Consider the following 18964-nt stretch of genomic DNA (forward strand, 5'->3'; position numbering starts at 1 on the left):
GGAAGCGGCGCTGCGGAACAGCAGAGTGGCGAGTGAGAGCTGTCATCCTCCCTTTACAAGCTTCAAATGCCTGTAGCTAATGAGATTGAATCAGTGTTCGAATTACCCATTTGCTTTCGGGGGAGCCCTATTTATTTATTTTATTGCTAATCATAGAGGCAGACCTGAAAGATCTATATGTTTCCTGCATTAGGTCAACATTAATCGCCAATAGCTTGTTTGGTAGGACATCTTTTTTTCTCCTCTCCGAAATCTCGATCGCTTTTTCGTTTGCCTGGCCCTTATGGTGATTATAAATCTTTTTCCGCAGGTTATTCTTTTAATCACTGCTGACTTTTCCCTGAATCCTTTCTTGTGAAAGGTGCACTCCGGTGGATTTTTCTGCGAGCGGCAGAGAGATCAATATACTTTTTGCCTCTTTGCAAATCTCATATCCACATTCATCAGAAAAGATGGAGTGAGTGGAATGAAAAGCCATGGATAGCTTTCATTCCACTCACTCCATCTTTTCTGTGTCCAGTTAAAAGGCAGGTCATGGGCATCGTCAGGTTTGCTAGTGCAGGTGGCGCCGGCGGCTGTGGCCGTTGTTGAAGCCTCTTCAGGCTTCGCATCGGCAAGCCTCTCCCTCGGTGTGGAGCTGTCAAACGCGACCCTAACGCCGCTTACAGCCGGCTAGCTAAAAGTTGTTCCGTTCACGTTGTCATTTTTAGAATCCTTCGCTTCTTTGCTTGTGAATCCAAAAGCTGCGAGGCTTGGCTGATTTCGTTTCGCCATATTTTTTATGAACATTTCAAATACGCCGCCGGCATCGCCGCCGTAACCATAGCAACGTAAGTAGCGTAAAGAATGCAGCGCCGCCACGTACAGATGGCAACACCCAGAAATATTCAGAAACTGTAATGAACAATGACTATTATTTATTTCAAGAACTTTTATTTACAGAAACTCAACATTTCTAATCTGTGTGACACAAATATGCAGCTCCCCCTATTTATCTCAAATTCGGCCTTCAGGGGAGCTCCCTCCCTCTTCGGGGGAGCCAAGCTCCCCCTTGGCTCCCCCCCATTTCGAACACTGGATTGAATATAACAATCAAAAATAACAAAATATACACAGCTAGATCAGATCGCGTTTTAGATGCGACTTTAGAGTAGAGCAACGGTGTACTGAGATAAAAAATTTTTTTATTTTTTTTGCTAGGGGGCCCCTCAGTGGCTGCGGGGCCCTAAGCGGCCGCTTATGTCGCTTAATGGGTTGGGCCGGCCCTGCACACACGCAGCTGCTACATGCAGCAACACACGGAGGAGATGGCAGAGAGAAGCGCAAGGTGTGGTTAAATGTTACCCGTCTTGAGGTGGACAATGCTCGTTGCCAAGAATGTTTAGCATGTACAGTAAGGGCGGTAACACAAGCAATTTGTATAAACATTTAGCAAAAGTGCACCACATTCAGACGGAGGAATGCACCGGGTTCGACTGTCTTTCTAGCAGCTCTGTAGCCCCATCCACGAGTAACGTTTCCACGTCAGGTGTTATGTATAGGCTACTAGCAGCAACACACAGAGTTAGCTCAATTATACAAACATGGGTTAATGATTAGAGGTAACAGAGTTCTTTATTTTGTTAAAGTTTCAGCTATTCTGTTTACAGTTCTGTCATCAGATTATTTAATACGATTTGTTAAAACATTGTTGTTTCTTTTGATGTGAAATATTATTTATTTAATTTAAATAAAAAGCAATGTTAATTTTGTTCACAATTTGTTAAGTTAATTTAATAATATATATATTTTTGAATCAAGTATTCATCTTTATTGTCTTCATTGTTAGTTTCCACATGCCTAAAACAACCTCAAGCCAAATCTAAAAGTTGATGGCTAAATAAGAGCGTTTGAGAAATACAGTAGTAGTCCGAATAGTCGATTAATCGTTTCATTAATCGATAGATTAATCGATTATCAAATTAGTCGTTTATTGCAGGCCTATTGTAGTTATCCCATGTATAAATAAAACGTGTTATTCAGCAACCCTTGCAATTTGGGATTTTATTTTTGGTTGGTAGACCTCTGTGAGCTGTTCATTTCAAAAGTAGCTCACCAGCCAAAAAAGTGTGGGCACCCCTGCCTTAGTGTAACCAGTCTATCAGGTATGTGAAAACTGGACCAGTATTCCAGGTTCTTAAAGGATGGGTAATAAATGAATTCAAACACTAGAGTGAATGAGATTTTATAAAGAAAAAATATATATATTGGCACAGGAATAAACTACATTCTTCTAAATAATTCCAATTGTTTTTAAAGTGCTTGACACTTGGGTGCACCCCAAATCAAATTTAAATAAACCCCCAAAAGTAAATAGTTATTTGTTCAGTTCCTGTAAGGTCCTCTGAAAATACCACTGGTAGCGGAAAGATGAGGTGTTCAGGTTATCATTGGTAGCTTGCCATCCCCCTCGCCAGGGAGAAAATCCAGATTCCACAATCCAGAATCCAGAAAATCCAGAATCTTCTTATCCAAGGGTATCATAAAAACCCAGCCGAGGAAAATAAAATAACAATCAAAACTCCCGCTTTTCAAAGCAGCTCCAACCTCCAACGACTTGATTGGTCCACCGCCGCACCGGTAAAACTCTCAATTTGCACTGTTTTGTGCATATAATGATCACAAGTGTCTCCATTCTTCCAGCGTGACGCTGCTCCCTCACACACACGTCATCAACGTGCCCTCACTAACCTGAGTGAGCAGGCGGGACTTGGCAGATTTTAGTCCAACTGCAATCATGATTGCGTTATGAACCAATGAGCTTTGTTCTTAAAAGTTGACCATTAAACTAAAATATAATATAAAATAACTAAATAAATAATAAATTATTATTAACAAACAAAATACAAGAACCTTGTAACCTTGGTTTATCCAGTGGGTTACATTGGCAATATGCTGCGCCTCTCCCCATGTAGGGAAGGGTACAGAGCCCCGGTATTAAACGGTCCCCGGGCCGGAATTATTAAAGACAGTGGTACCGTTAAGCTCCGACGTTATCTGACTTTTTATCGGTACTGGAGACATTTTAAAAACATATTTATTATTTATTATTGCTACATAAACATTATATTGCAGTTTTAGTGTCGCCAACTCTGTTTCTAATATGCAATAAGACTACAAAATGCGTCTATGATGTATTTTCGATCTTATTTTCGATCTTTCCAATCTACACGAGAGATCTCTCTCTCCCGTCTGTGTGCGAGTAGGCGGGGCAGTTTGTAGAGGTCTCCTGACTGTGTTACAGACTGTCATCCTGGTTAGTGGTTACTCTGGGTTCTGTCTTCAGGACAGTGTTGGATTGTTTTGTTAATTGGATGGGACTTGATTGGATTCAATATTAGAATAATTTTCTCGTTTGTGTGTTTGTTTGAATATATTTGGCCTTTGTTTATGTGATTGACTGATTTACTCAAATAAAAAGGTTGATGAATTATCATCTAATGATTTGTATGATGTTTTATTCATGTTAAAGGTCACTTTGAATGATTTTAACTAATGATAATGTAGAAAAACTAATATTTCAAATTCGGGACGGTCCACATTAATTTCGGGACGGCTTAGATTGTATTTCGGGACGGTGCCGGGAGGATGGTGTAAAAAGTTAGTCGAGAGCCCTGGGTGCATTGTTTTTCTACTGCGAATCAGGCTAGGGTTAGGGCTTACAGTATTAACAAGGTCCTCTTTTAATTATTTCCCTGATTCTATAGGTATTAAATTGCCAACTTTATATCAAATGGAATCTCATACTTTTTTATTATTTTGTCTGATGAACCTACACCTGGCGTGTACCTGAAGTCTGAGGAGATTGAGATCTGCCACACACTTGGGAAGCCGTTGGAAAGTGGATTCCAAAGGGTGATCATAAAACTTGTGAGCAGAAAGACAAAAGTTCGTATGATGATAAACGCCAAGAAACTGAAAGGGACCGGAATCTACATTAACGAGCACCTCACGAAAAGGAACGCGGATATTGCAAGAACTGCGAGAGACCTGAGGAAGAGGAACAAAATCAAAGCTACCTGGACAAGGGACTGTAAAATATTCATCAAAACAAACAAAGGAAAAGTATAGATTGTGAAGGACAGTGAGGACTTATCTATATTTTAATGAACTATGAGGATAAGAATATTACTCCTTCATTGGTAAAGTATTGACAAATAATGCAATTACATCTATGCGCTATTTTCCCTCACTTCATTCATTAAGCGTGAGTCAAAAGTTCCATCGACCACTCGATAATAATCCGTTATATTCAGTTTTGTATTTTGTCCTGTGTGTTAAAATAAATCCCCTGTATTGTATGATCAGTCATGAATTTACCTCTGTGTATGTACCATGAACTCAAATCACCCAGTCCCAGTGACCGGAGTAAACTCTAACGATTTAAATCTTTTTGATGAAAATCTAATAAGACATAACTGTTTCGACTCTCACATTGACCCAGACTCTAATTTCTTCAGGAATCTTACCAACAACTGCTGCTACTATAGCGAAACACTTTTTAACTGAGAACTTAAAGCTATTAATGGCTTTTCATTAATACACTTTAATGCCCGTAGCCTTAATGCAAATAGTGACAAAATCAATCTCTCATATCTTCAACTCATAAATAGATCTTTTGACATCATTGCAATCTCAGAGACCTGGCAAACTGACTCAAACACTGTTGACAATTTTTGACCCGATTATGTGGCTTTTCATATGAATCGCAAACTCCAAAGAGGTGGAGGGGTTTCACTGTTTGTTAAAAACACACTTTCTGCGAGATTGGTAGAAAGTCTCTCCCTCTGCTGCAACAACCTCCTTGAATCTGTCACCGTAGACATTGAGCTAAAACAGACAAAACATATACTCGTCTCATGCATGTATAGAAAGCCTGGAAGTAATCTTGAGGAATTTAATGAACAAGTGGAAAAAATGCTCAGACCTTTCAAAATGTTGCCTGTGATATGCGTATAGTGGGCTTCTTTGTAAAGCGGAGTCTCATAAATAAGAAATAATTTCCCAATTAGGGATGAATAAAGTATCTATAGAATATAATTGGGAGAGATCAACCCCTCTTTAATGGTCACACATGCAGAGCACACAGCGCACACACAGTGACGTTTGTTCCCTGCATTTAACCCATCCGAGTACCAGGAGTCTAGTACTAGGAGCAGTGGGCAGCTATTTTACTGCGCCCGGGGAGCAATGGGAGTGGGGGGGTTGTCTATATACAGGACTGTCTCAGAAAATTAGAATATTGTGATAAAGTTCTTTATTTTCTGTAATGCAATTAAAAAAACAAAAATGTCATACATTCTGGATTCATTACAAATCAACTGAAATATTGCAAGCCTTTTATTATTTTAATATAGCTGATTATGGCATACAGCTTAAGAAAACTCAAATATCCTATCTCTAAATATTAGAATATCATGAAAAAGTATACTAGTAGGGTGTTCAACGAATCACTTGAATCGTCTAATTAACTCGAAACACCTGCAAGGGTTTCCTGAGCCTTGAAAAACACTCAGCTTGGTTCAGTAAACTAAATCACAAGTATGGGGAAGACTGCTGATCTGACTGCTGTCCAGAGGACCGTCATTGACACCCTCCATCAGGAGGGTAAGACACAAAAAGAAATTTCTCAAAGAGCAAGCTGTTCACAGAGTGCAGTTTCAAAGCACATCCACAAAAAGTCTGTTGGAAGGGGGAAATGTGGCAGGAAACGCTGCACAACCAAGAGAGATGACCGCAGCCTTAACAGCATTGTGAAGAAGAGTCGCTTCCAGAATTTGGGGGAGCTTCAAAGACAGTGGACTGAAGCTGGAGTCCAGGTATCAAAAGTCACTGTTCACAGACGTGTCCGGGAAATGGGCTACAATAGCCGTATTCCCATGGTCAAGCCACTTCTGAACTCAAGACAACGGAAGAGGCGTCTGACTTGGGCTAAGGAAAAGAAGCACTGGACAGTTGCACAGTGGTCCAAAGTCCTCTTTTCAGACGAAAGCAAGTTTTGTATTTCATTTGGAAGTCAAGGCGCCAGAGTCTGGAGAAAGGCTGGAGAGGAGCAAAATCCAAGTTGCTTGAAATCCAGTGTGAAGTTCCCACAGTCAGCGATGGTTTGGGGAGCCATGTCAGCTGCTGGTGTTGGTCCACTGTGTTTCATCAAGCCCAGAGTAAATGCAGCTGTGTACCAAGAGATTTTAGAGCACTACATGCTTCCGTCTGCTGAAAAGCTCTATGGAGATGAGGAATTCATTTTCCAGCATGATCTGGCACCTGCCCACAGTGCCAAAACCACCAGTAACTGGTGTACTGACCATGGCATTACTGTCCTCGATTGGCCTGCAAATTCCCCTGACCTGAACCCCATAGAGAATATGTGGGGTATTGTGAAGAAGAAGCTGAAAGACACCAGACCCAACAATGCTAATGAGCTAAAGGCCGCTATTGAAGCATCCTGGGCATCCATAACACCTCAGCAATGCCACAGGCTGATTGCCTCCATGCCACGCCGCATTGATGCAGTAATCCGTGCAAAAGGATTCCCAACCAAGTACTGAGTGCATTAATGGACATTTTCAAATGTTTGATTGTGTTTTGCTGTTATAAATCTTTTTTTTTTACTTGGTCTGAGGAACTATTCTAATTTTTTGAGATAGGATTTTTGAGTTTTCTTAAGCTGTATGCCATAATCAGCAATATTAAAATAATAAAAGGCTTGCAATATTTCAGTTGATTTGTAATGAATCCAGAATGTATGACATTTTTGTTTTTTTAATTGCATTACAGAAAATAAAGAACTTTATCACAATATTCTAATTTTCTGAGACAGTCCTGTACAGTGGGGCAAAAAAGTATTTAGTCAGCCACCAATTGTGCAAGCTCTCCCACTTAAAAAGATGAGAGAGGCCTGTAATTTTCATCCTAGGTATACCTCAACTATGAGAGACAAAATGAGAAAAAGAAATCCAGAAAATCACATTGTCTGATTTTTAAAGAATTTATTTGCAAATTATGGTGGAAAATAAGTATTTGGTCACCTACAAACAAACAAGATTTCTGGCTCTCACAGACCTGTAACGGTACGTCCACACAGCAGCTTTAAAAAAATCTTCCAACGCTTCTCTGCCCATTGACTTTGAATGGGGATGACGTCACTTTGCCTCGCTTTTCGCCGAACTGCATTGTGGTGAAGCAAAGCGAAGATTTCCAGGATTTTCAGGATTTTCAGGATTCAAAAGTTGAGCAATGTTCAACTTTTGAAGCTGAGCTGGAAGTGTCAGCCAATCAAATCCCGTTTATGCAAATCTGACAGTACAAGCGCTAGCCAATCAAACCGCGTGCAAGCTGGGAGAGCCAGACCGCAGTTCCTTTCCTCATATTCCAAACAAGAAATTACGGTAGCAAATCACCCGGTTCTTTAAGACCAGAACTATTTACCGGATACAAACCGGAGGAACCAGGCATGGAGGGAGGTGGCAGAGACAGTGGGTGAAACTGGTAGGTTTTCGCCTGTTTGGGGAGTTTATATATATATATATATTGCTCGCATAAAATCCCCGGGATTTTTTGCTTTGTATGTCGGGGGTGGGAGATTCATGTGATTGGTTGTTGGACGCGTTGCTCGCAAAAAATCCCCAAGCTCTCAGACGCGCCCAGCTCCAAGATTTTCAAGATTTTTTCAAAGCTGCTGTGTGGAAATACCGTAACTTCTTCTTTAAGAGCCTCCTCTGTCCTCCACTTGTTAACTGTATTAATGGCACCTGTTTGAACTCGTTATCAGTATAAAAGACACCTGTCCACAACCTCAAACAGTCACACTCCAAACTCCACTATGGCCAAGACCAAAGAGCTGTCAAAGGATACCAGAAACAAAATTGTAGACCTGGGCTACACCAGGCTGGGAAGACTGAATCTGCAATAGGTAAGCAGCTTGGTGTGAAGAAATCAACTGTCGGAGCAATTATTAGAAAATGGAAGACATACAAGACCACTGATAATCTCCCCCGATCTGGGGCTCCACGCAAGATCTCACCCTGTGGGGTCAAAATGATCACAAGAACGGTGAGCAAAAATCCCAGAACCACACGGGGGGACCTAGTCAATGACCTGCAGAGAGCTGGGACCAAAGTAACAAAGGCTACCATCAGTAACACACTACGCCGCCAGGGACTCAAATCCTGCAGTGCCAGACGTGTCCCCCTGCTTAAGCCAGTACATGTCCAGGCCCGTCTGAAGTTTGCTAGAGAGCATTTAGATGATCCAGAAGAGGATTGGGAGAATGTCATATGGTCAGATGAAACCAAAAAAGAACTTTTTGATAAAAACTCAACTAGACGTGTTTGGAGGAGAAAGAATGCTGAGTTGCATCCAAAGAACACCATACCTACTGTGAAACATGGGGGTGGAAACATCATGCTTTGGGGCTGTTTTTCTGCAAAGGGACCAGGACGAATGATCCGTGTAAGGAAAGAATGAATGGGGCCATGCCCATGTATCGTGAGATTTTGAGTGACAACCTCCTTCCATCAGCAAGGGCATTGAAGATTAAACGTGGCTGGGTCTTTCAGCATGACAATGATCCCAAACACACTGCCCGGGCAACGAAGGAGTGGCTTCGTAAGCACCAGATCTCAACCCCATAGAAAATATTTGGAGGGAGTTGAAAGTCCGTGTTGCCCAGCGACAGCCCCAAAACATCACTGCTTTAGACGAGATCTGCATGGAGGAATGGGCAAAAAGCCCAGCAACAGTGTGTGAAAACCTTGTGAAGACTTACAGAAAACGTTTGAGCTCTGTCATTGCCAACAAAGAGTATACAGATGGAGCGATTCATTTCAGACTGTTTGAAACGCAAGGGCCCTGATTGGTACGTGATCTGCCCTCGCTCAAGGGAAAACCTCCAGCTTGACTTGAGACCGCCCCCGTGATAGATAAATGTAGTTATAATGAAGCCAGCTGTAATGGATCATTGATCCACCAGGGGGTGCAGTGGGGTTCCACACTGGAGCTCATGTGAAATAAAGTGAGATACAGTATGCTGGATGTACAGTGGAACTTTGTTAAGCTCCATATGTCACGGATATCATACTACTGTGCTAAATAAGAGACATGTAATCATTTAAAAAACACCACCATGTTGTTATTTAACAAAATAATTTTTTTATTCGAAAAAAACGAACGGGAGGAAATGCAGCCCGGCTCTCGATTTTTAATCCTAATTTAATCATCATCTTCACCACGATCATTTATGTTTATGTTCGCCGAATTGACATGAAATCACTGACACATATGAATATACTGTATTCAACTTAATTAAAACGTTATTAACGTGCCTAAACTCAGTAATTCACCAAAAATATGTATATTTTAATGGAGCTTCGTCGGTCGATCAGGATCCCAAAGTGTAGCGGAGGGATCCTCATCTGGATGAAGGGTGTTATTTTCCCCATAAGGAACAAGTCGCTGCAAATTATCCCGCTTATTACATGGCCACATTCTCAACAAAGTAACGACATGACTCCCAATATTAATTGAAATGCTTTTATGGATTTAGAAAATGTTTTTATTGATTTAAAAAATAGTTGTATGTATTGATTTAAATTGACATGCATCCGCTAAGAAACATAGTCCGTTGTTACCATTTTTTAAACAGTCTGAATGAAACGGCAGCTCTCAGCTGTGTATTTACACAACTAATGGCCCATCAACCACAGCTCTCTGCCCCCCCCCTCCCCCCCTGATCTTTCTTCTCCAGCAGCTAAATTAATAGTAGGTTACTCTGAGTGACCATAGACTGTATGTGACAAGCTTACAGTTAGTGACGTAACAACATCATAAAAGCTGGTGGGTTGAAAGCAATACGGGAGGTAAAAATAACTAGAATAATTGTGATTTATTTATTGTGGCTTTTATGTTTTTAGGTATAAAATGTTATGTAATTCAGGCTTATAATTCACCCTTCTCTAAAAGCCTTCAACAATGACAATATTCATTGTAATTTAATAAATCCTTCCAACACACATTGTAAAAAATAGCCTACTGTAAGTTAAGAAATCATTTCAATATGTACATCTTCTGATGTAACAACAATAACATTATAAATAGTAACATAGCTGAACATGGTATTGCACATTTAGCTTTGAGTGTTACTGACCTGAGATGTTTTTATTACATGAATTAAGGTGACTGAGGCTTTTTAACATACAGGGATGCAAACTCATCAGGTATGAAAAAGGTGACAAGGATCCGAGCCCCTGGCTCCCCCATCCCACGGAATGACAGAGGATTTTAGCAGTCAGAACAACTAAAGCAGCAGTGTTAATAATAACAGAAACGCCAAAGAGTCACATCTAATAGAAATATATAAAAGCATTTATTTTAAATTGTGTAGCAGTCAGTTTATAATTTTGGCAGCACTGTTGAGCATTTTGAAAATGTATTTTCGTGCCTCTGTGCAAGGCTTAAGTCTTTTTATCTTTATAGCCACATGGTGTAAAGTAACTAAGTTCATAAACTCCACAAGTACTATACTTGGGCACAATTTTGAGATACTTGTACTTTATTTAAGTATTTCAATGTTTTGCTACTTTGTTCTTCTACTCCACTACAGTTCAGAGGTACATGGTGTACTTTGACTCCACTACATGTATTTAATACCTTTAGTTACTTCACAGATCTGGATTAATTAAGTGAAATATAATCAAGTGTTAAATCAGACTTTAGTTCCACCTGGAGTAAATCCACAAGCTACCCTGCAGAATACAAAGTCATTCAAACTAGCTGCACCTTTACCAGCTTTGAGAACACTTTCATGATCAATCATTATAAAACATATCATATCTATTATTCTGAAATGGACCAATCTGCACAATGACTACTTTTACTGTCGCTACTTTCACTATATTTTGATGATAATACTTTTCTACTTTTACTTGAGGAACATTTTGAATGCAGGACTTTTACTGTAACAGAGTATTCCTACATTCTGGTACTTCTACTTTTACTCAAGTACAAGATCTGAGTACTTCTACTTTTACTCAAGTACAAGACCTGAGTACTTCTACTTTTACTCTAGTACAAGATCTGTGTGCTTCTACTTTTACTCAAGTACAAGACCTGAGTGCTTCTACTTTTACTCAAGTACAAGATTTGAGTACTTCTACTTTTACTCTAGTACAAGATCTGTGTGCTTCTACTTTTACTCAAGTACAAGATTTGAGTACTTCTACTTTTACTCTAGTACAAGATCTGTGTGCTTCTACTTTTACTCAAGTACAAGATTTGAGTACTTCTACTTTTACTCAAGTACAAGACCTGAGTACTTCTACTTTTACTCTAGTACAAGATCTGTGTGCTTCTACTTTTACTCAAGTACAAGACCTGAGTGCTTCTACTTTTACTCAAGTACAAGATTTGAGTACTTCTACTTTTACTCTAGTACAAGATCTGTGTGCTTCTACTTTTACTCAAGTACAAGATTTGAGTACTTCTACTTTTACTCTAGTACAAGATCTGTGTGCTTTTACTTTTACTCAAGTACAAGATCTGAGTACTTCTACTTTTACTCAAGTACAAGACCTGAGTACTTCTACTTTTACTCGAGTACAAGATCTGAGTACTTCTACTTTTACTCAAGTACAATATATATATACTTATACCACCTCTGTTTATAGCCTATGAAAAAAAACTATTAGAAATAGAAGGCTAAAGCTAACGTTAGCAGATAGTGACAATGTATGCTAGCTAGCTAGCTCAACGATTCCTTAAATAATATTGCCACAGAAAAACTTTTCAGTTCACATCACGCTCTGCCGCTCCGACAGGGAGCTCTGCTCTGAACACCTGAACGGCTCGTTCTAACAGCTGTTCACCAGCGGTCCAGTCTGTGCCACAGTGACTCCGGACGCACAGTTAATATTAACGAACGCACCCATAGCTGCTGAAGCTAGACCATCATCTCGGAGCAGCAGAGCCTTATTATATATCCATGAGCAGAGCCGACAGGCAGGAAGACTCGAGCACACAGTTCGTACTTCATTATAATATATCAAAAAAGAACACCATGCGTGTCATGATGGCACATAACAGCTCACGGCCGCAGATTACTCCGGGTCCCAGACCCCCCATACCCCAAAAATATTTGTATTGCAGATCTACATGAATCACACAAACGACTTATTTTGGATTTAAAACGGCGAATTTCGCCGAAAGGTGACAAGTTTGCATCACTGAACATAGACAGAGCACAACTGAAACATAACATCTGAGATGTAACAACATATTACACTTTTCGGGGATGCTTGGGATGTGAGGAGTGAGGGACACGGCTTAGAACGGGCGTGTCGCCTGGCAGGACAGGAGAGTGTGTGCACCAGTCTGCCTTGATCTATGAATTCATGTCCGTGACACTCACTGCTGCCCACAGCTGTTTTATAGAAGGAAATTCCTTCACTTCATGAAAGTGTTTTAACCACACACACCTCTACACACACATGACGGGTGTTATTTTCCCCATAAGGAACAAGTCGCTGCAAATTATCCCGCTTATTACACGGCCACATTCTCAACAAAGTAACGACATGACTCCCAATATTAATTTAAATGTTTTTATGAATTTAGAAAATGTTTTTATTGATTTAAAAAATAGTTGTATGTATTGATTTAAAAAATAGTTGTATGTATTGATTTAAATTGACATGCATCCGCTAAGAAAAATAGTCCGTTGTTACAGTTTTTTAAACAGTCTGAATGAAACGGCAGCTCTCAGCTGTGTATTTACACAACTAATGGCCCATCAACCACAGCTCTCTCCCCCCCTCCCCCCTTGATCTTTCTTCTCCAGCAGCTAAATTAACGGTAGGTTACTCTGAGTGACAAGCTTACAGTTAGACACAACACTTTAATTGCAAGTGACCCTCAGTTAGTTGACTTTTATGTTCAACTGCTAAATTCGTTACTGATAAAAAAGGGCTTCTACTGTACCTAATTACCTTAACACTATAACCGCCAGAGGTTTTTGTATAGGCCTACATAAACCTGTCAAATCCCGCTATTAGAATGCAGTTTTTAACAACATAGGGTGCTACATAACACACTTTCAGGAAAAGTCACGGACTGGGAGACTTTAATATTTTATTGAAAAAAAGTTACATTGCACACACACAACACACATCACACAAATTGACCCGATTGGCGGTTCTAGTGTTAAATAAACTCACTAATTAATGAAACCAGTTCAATACGCATTATTCTTATCATTCTTTATGAGCGCAGAAATAGTCTTAAAATCAGATCTGTTTTTTAAATGAAATCTGACGGCAGGCAGTTAGCTCTGATCACCTATGATAAATGCGCCGCACCTAATCGCTGGCCATTCAGCCACAGACACTGTTCGAAATGGGGGGGAGCTAGGAGGAGCTTGGCTCCCCCGAAGAGGGAGGGAGCTCCCCTGAAGGCTGACTTTGAGATAAATGGGGGGAGCCCAAAACAATCGTGCATATTTGTGTCACACAGATTAGAAATGTTGAGTTTCTGTAAATAACAGTTCTTGAAACAAATAATAGTTATTGTTCATTACAGTTTCTGAATATTTGTTTTATATTTGTGAATATGTCTGGGTGTTGCCATCTGTACGTGGCGGCGCTGCATTCTTGCTTACGTTGCTATGGTTATGGCGGTGATGCCGGCGCGGTATTTTTTCATATTGATATTTTTTTAACTCTGGCTGTGTAATAAAAAAATATGGCAAAACGAAAACAGAAGCAAAGAAGCAAAGGAGTCTAAAAAGGACAACGTGAACGGAAAACAACTTTTAGTTGGCCGGCTGTAAGCGGCGTTAGGGTCGAGCTTGACAGCTTCAAACCGAGGGAGAGGCCTGCCGATGCGGAGCCTGAAGAGGCTTCAACAACGGCCACATCCGCCGGCATAGTGAAACCGTCTGTATTAGTAGAAGAGTGTTTTTATAGCAATTGATCGCATCCGCGCTGCTGCGCCAGTCAACAGAGCGTGCGTGTGACATATTTAGTAGCAGGATGTGCTCTGAAAAATAGGGCTCCCCGAAAGCAAATGAGTAATTCGAAAACTGACAGAGCTCCCTCTATACAAATCAAACTGTAGACGGTGTGAAAGAACCTATTGTTTTAAATAATGGTCGGAATGTGACCTGTGAGCCTTCTGAATTACCGTGGGACAGCACATTCTAAACTAAAATGTTCAATCAATAAAGTAACATCTTATCTTATCTTAATAATATCTTCATATTAATAATAAATCATACAGTATGTGTCCGAAAGGGAGCAGGAGGAAGCAAACACAAAAATATACTGCATATTAAAGCAAACGATTGTAAAGGTTAAAGTATGAGCATAACAAATAAAGAAGTGTAATGTAAACATTTACATTATGATAATGTAATATATAAAGACTATATATTATTGAATTACAAGATTAGATATACTTTAGTTGATCTAAAATATTGATGTGTTCAAATGCTCTTCAAAACACAACTGAAAGTCCATGAAACTTGTCTTTCTGTATTTGTGAATGAAGCGCCATCTCCTGGTTAAAACCTGAAATTGAAAATCTGGCAACGCCCTCTTGGAAAATAGTGGGAGGGCTTAACATTCCTCTATACTGGTATTTGGCAGGTAGTAGGCAGGAATAGTGCTGTGTACCTGGACTCACATTCAGGTTCAGGTCCGGACTCAAGTCCAGAGGTTCAGGCTCACACACTTGTGTCAAGTTGTGTGAGTAACTAAAGTGAACTTATTTTTAGCTAATTATCAATTGAAAATAAACTCATAATCAACTCAAATTCAAACTCGTCAGGTTTATTGTGCCCCCTTCCAACTTGTGTCTACACCATGTCTTTACTAGAACTCTACATGTGTTAATAACGAATGCCAATTTTTTACAAGCCTATTTCCTGAACTGAAAATCCTCCAAAAGTATTGTTCAGCTTACCTTGATCATTGTTATTTTGGTCGCCAAACATCGCCGCCAATGTGGCTGAGGCCGCATGTGGAGTTGTTTCTATTTTCTGGTTTCTCCTCAAGTGCCTCGCTATGTTCGATGTTCCCCCAGCGCACTTGATCACGTTCCCGCACAGGTTACACTTCACAGTATCTAGCGGCAGTTTCGTCACATGGTCCCACACCTTACTGGATTTAAAGCACCGCGGCATTGTGTTTACATACAAAGGAGTTAGCTTAGCTACACTACCATATATGGCAACCAGTATCCCACGCTGTCAGTGTCCACTATGTCTAAGCCAGCTTCCCTTGACGTCACACAGATCTCGCGAGCAGTTGCGATATTTTGCGAGACTTTGTGAGTTCAGTAATGGCCGCCATATCAGAAGCCAAAACAATGTTTTTCGTCTTTTCTCAGCGCAAATTTCTCTATCTATGGAAGGTTTTAGATGGTTTAGAACAAAAAGGAGAATATACGTAAGTACCGGTTCCCGACGTTCCGGTTTTAACCGGACTTGAACCGAAACTTTTTACAAGTCCAGTACCGGTTCGGCGTACCGGTACGCAGCACTAGGCAGGAAGCTGTAAGCTGGATTCCGAAATTCAGTGCTACATCTGTATAACAAAGTATTGAGATGAACTTTTGTTATTGACCAAGTCCTCATTTTCCATCATAATTTGTAAATAAAGTCTTTAAAAATCGAAAATGTGATTTTCTGGATTTTTTTTTCTCATTTTGTCTCTCATAGTTGAGCTATACCTAGGATGAAAATTACAGGCCTCTCTCATCTTTTTAAGTGGGAGAACTTGCACAATTGGTGGCTGACTAAATACTTTTTTGCCCCACTGTATATCCCATTTTCATTTCAGATATATCTTTAGGAGCGAGGTCAAGCGACACCTTTAAATATGGCCAACTTCCTAACAAGCTATTGTGACAGAACTATAAGACGTAAAACTTAACCATACCTAAATTCATATTTTAATCTTTAGATTTTCAACATATTTTGATATTGGACTCTCCTTTTTTATGTAAGGAATCATTAACGCAGGTCTTAGGTTACATATCGCCCCTTGTATCAGGTCATTCTCTCCCAAAATAAAGATTGATAACATGGACGTGCAAAGCTTTCTGCCCATACCTGAAAAAAGTTAAGACTGGCACAGTGTCCCTTGGGTAAATGAGATAGAAAGTTAGAGACAGCGATGATTCATTGCCTTGCTATTGGATTGTTTTGGCTAGGATTGGAGGAGTCATGAAAATGACTCATCTTTAGATAAAGACGTTTATTGCTTGCCCTGTAAAGGATAACTATCACCAGGGAATTGATGGGTTTCAGAATGGATGTTGGCATACAATGTGATTGCATGCTTGAATTTGCTTGTTTGTTCATTTTGTTTCGCTTGGCCAAGCCTTTAAGTCTTTTCCAGTATTATTGCTCAAAAACAAATTTCCATCACAGTGGATACAAACAAAATACTAACCCATAACAACTTTATACATGAATGGAAGAAACAGCATCCAGGATACTTGGAGTGGGAGGTTGCACACACCCTGCTGTCTGGTCAAGTCTGGACAACCTGACATTGAAGCTGGCTGTCCCTTCATTCAAATCAAGGTTGGAGAATGCTACACCCCAGGTCTGGTGCCTCTGGGCAATGGCTGACATCTCAACTGAGACAGCTCTAGATTTACAGTGTATTTGAGAGGTTGAGAACTTTACTCTTTGATGGAAGATGTGATGTGTAAAGTGCTGCCCTTTATCAGAAACTACTTTTGACCTTCTGCTTTCGGAGGCAGAAGGATGAATGGGCTCGTCCCCTCTGCTACTATCAGACTCAAGACACCTGACAGGAGGGGAAGACGTGACATGAAGATCAGTTTCTAGATTGACAGAAATGTCCTGCTGTTGAAGCTGAGAACAACGGCCGGTCACACATTCCTCTTTTGGAGGACACAGGTGTGAGTCCAGTTGAACTAAAGCTTTCTCTACAGAACTTAGTTTAATGGTGGTTTTTGAATGAGTTTTAGTAGGTCTTTCTTGAGCGCAGCACACATGAGTCTTACTTTATCCAAATTGAAGGCTTTTGACATCATATTTTGGTAGATTTTAATGGACAATAGGACTTGGGGATTGGATTGAAAAAGAGCCCAGAAAGGTTAGGGTTAGGGTTAATGTCCCTCTTATACAGCGGCAGAGTATGTCCAATGTAAACCAAATAAAGCTTTGATAGATAAGGCAGGAGCCTTGCCTGACCTTGCATGACTGCTTCATCCTTGTTAGGTTTTTCCCTGTGCCTTAATTCTACTGGAAACTTGGTGATGGCAAAGATTCTAACTGAAAGTTCTAGAATATGGGTTTGTAAGAAAAGCTGTGTATTGAGGATCCTCAAGGGGTAGCAGGGATCAATGTGTCCCTATTTAACAGTTTGTCTTGCTTTAAATGATCTTGTTTGTTATTTTACCTATACATGTAAAGCAAAAAAAAAAACGACCAGTTTGTGACCAAATGTATTGGTTATGTTACGCGATAGAGGTTGGTTTGAATTGAAATAGCTACAAGTGGCATTACTTAAATTAGAAGTCACGTTACAAATAACGATCAGTGACTTCATCTTCACATAGGACACAACACTGTTCTGCTGGTGTAAGTATTGGGGTTTTGTCTGACCCATCCATTCACCAAAACCTCCTCCTTAAGCAAACTTTATCTGATGTTGTCCTTCGTCACCTGTCCTGGAAAGTAAATAAGTATGTTTACTGAAGTATTGTACTTCCTACTTGCCTTACTTAAGTATTTACTGTACATGTAATGCTACTTTATTCCTCTACTCCACTACATTGTAGAGGCAAATATTGCACTTTTCACTCTACATATTTAACACTAATAGTTACGTTTAATATATATCAACACATGATATGCTAATATGATATAATACTGAACAACTGTGTGTTTTCTGAAGACTCTAAAATGAAGATGCATGTATTTGTTAGTGATAAGAACAGGATATTATAATAACAATACAATACAATATGTTACTTTTGCTACATTTTACTGATAATACAGAACCACTTTACGATACGACTAACCTTATAAAGGGTTTACGAATAGTTTGTAATTAATTTATTAATTAGGTTGTGAACACTTTATAAATCATTAATAAGCTTTTATAAGACATGAGATAAACAGGGCAACTGTGACCGGTTGCTTGCCAAATAGTGAGCCCACAATTATCTGTACTGCTAAGTCTTATATTGGCTACCTAGCTTACTTAATCTTCTTCAGCCAGCATTCTTGGTACATGTTGCTCACTGAGTTGATTCTCGCTAAGTAGCCAATATAAGGCTTATTCATCTTGCCAAATAGTGAGCCTGTGTTGATGAATGAAAACTATGTTAGAACTGGTTTATAAATGGTTCTTAATGATTAATAAAGTGTTTACAACCTAATTCATAACCTAATTATGTCCCTTTACAATAAGACTACCCTTATAAAGGATTCATAAAGTGGTACCGATAATACTTGTCCACCTTGTATTATCTCAAATGGTTCATTGTGCAGAATGATGACTTTTACTTGTTGTACTTTCAGTATATTTGGATAGCAATACTATTGTACATTTACTTAGAAGTAGGATTTTAGGACATTTACTTGTCAGGGAGTATTGGAAGATCATAGTATTTCTACTTTTGCTAAAACAAAAATACTTCTGGTGCTCTATCAATATTATTTGGTGTTTGAATAGTTTATTTTATCGGCAATTTATGCCAGCACACAGGATTTAGCAAGAATATGTTCATACTAAAAAACTGGCCATGACTTGTTTTTGTTCTCTCTACATCTCTGGCACTGTACAAGGTATATTTCTTATTATATCACAGGCCACTGTCCCCCCTCCCGATACATCCAGTCACACACCTCCCTACTTTCCATAACCTCACTCCCTACATCCTCCAGATTTAC

General features: G+C 39.7%; 1 protein-coding gene across 1 annotated transcript in view; it reads left to right on the plus strand.

Annotated features, from left to right (window-relative positions):
- The window catches only part of naaladl2 (N-acetylated alpha-linked acidic dipeptidase like 2), a 1042014-nt gene that overhangs the window by 543214 nt on the left and 479836 nt on the right, over positions 1-18964 (plus strand). The gene's annotated exons all lie outside the window — the stretch shown is intronic.

The sequence above is a fragment of the Notothenia rossii genome, assembly GCF_949606895.1.
Source record: "Notothenia rossii genome assembly, chromosome: 1".
Classification (NCBI taxonomy): Eukaryota; Metazoa; Chordata; class Actinopteri; order Perciformes; family Nototheniidae; genus Notothenia; species Notothenia rossii.